Source organism: Silene latifolia, chromosome 7 (assembly GCF_048544455.1).
Source record: "Silene latifolia isolate original U9 population chromosome 7, ASM4854445v1, whole genome shotgun sequence".
In the NCBI taxonomy this organism is placed as follows: domain Eukaryota; kingdom Viridiplantae; phylum Streptophyta; class Magnoliopsida; order Caryophyllales; family Caryophyllaceae; genus Silene; species Silene latifolia.
Genome location: NC_133532.1, coordinates 58,717,253 through 58,718,828, shown reverse-complemented (window position 1 = coordinate 58,718,828; position 1,576 = coordinate 58,717,253).

Genomic DNA, 1,576 nt, shown 5'->3' with positions numbered 1-1,576 from the left:
TGCTAGCCAAATACAAGATTAGGCATCACCACTCTTCGCCCTATAGACCACAGACTAACGACGCGGTAGAGGCGGCAAACAAGAATGTTGTCACGATTCTCAAGAAAATGATTGACAACTATCGAGATTGGCCAAGCAAGATACCCTTTGCTTTGTGGGGGTATCGTACATCTGTTAGGACGCCCACTGGGGCTACTCCTCTCTATTTGACCTACGACATGGAAGCCGTACAACCAGTCGAGCTAGAGATACCATCCTTGCGTATCCTACTCGAAAGTCAAATCCCAGAAGCCGATTGGAAGAGGGATAGATATGAAGAACTCATCCTCCTGGATGAACGTAGGCTACGCGCCTTGCATAATGTCCAAACATATCAAGCACGTATCAAACGAGCCTTCAACAAAAGGGTTAGGCCAAGAAACATCAAGGAAGGAGACTTAGTACTTAAATCGGTTAGAGCTCTTCTACCTGTCGACCCGCGGGAAAAATTCAAACCTAATTGGGTCGGGCCATTTCTAGTCAAATCCATACTTCCAGGGGGTGCGGTTAGAATCACAGACCTAGACGGGAATGAGTTTTCAAACCCAACAAATCTTGACCAACTAAAACGGTACTATGCCTAGAATAGGAACAAAAACGCGCCTCGCGTAACCCCACGTGTCGCTCTTGTGGCACTAAATAAACGGCCCCTGTCCAAGCTGAAATAAGCTAATGTCACTGTGCTCTTGTATTTTGACAAATTTGTCATCCTCATGTCATCAAATAAACTAAATTTGCACCTTCAGAGTAAGCAAAAAGCTCATGCTTATTTTCTAAGTTCATTACAAGCTCTTGCTTAGAACAATTATTCTTTTACATTTACTCGAACTACGCGCAAGGGTTTAATTTCATTTTTTTAAGTGAATACGTAGGCAATCCTTCACAAGGATACAACCCATTATATTTAAAATGTAAATAGAAGGACATTTGCATTGCATTTGGAATTCGACAAGAATAATAAATAAAAAATCACAACGGTTTCATAACCATTTAACCTTTTTTATTTCATTCATTCTAATAATAATAGTACGCTACATAATAAAAATAGAATAGGCTAGGATTCTAAAAACCCCACCTTTTTATTACAACAATAAATAATAATAATAATAACAAATAATAAATAAAGACTCGGGCTATTCCTCCATCTTCCCTTTGCCCTTGTCATTCTTGTCATATTTCTTGTCACGACCTCGAGCCGGACGCTCTTGCGCCACTTCGGACCTAATCACCAAAGGTCTTTCTCGAGGCCTAGATTTTCCATTCTTGCCAATCACCATCTCTATGACAGGAGAGGTCCTCTGTTTCTTCAAAGGATGAACGACTCGAAACCCGGCTTCTTCCTCTCCCTCAGTCAAATGCTTCTCTTTTTCTTTCTCTACCTCGCGCACCTTGTAGTCAACGGGCTCGCGCTTCCTCAATCTCTCGCGCTCTTCCGGAGTAGTAGCTTTCCTCCATCGCAGATAAGAATCCGACACCCACAAGGCATTTGCAGAAGAGTTCAAGAACCATACATTTCTTTGAGCCCATTTAATAGCCC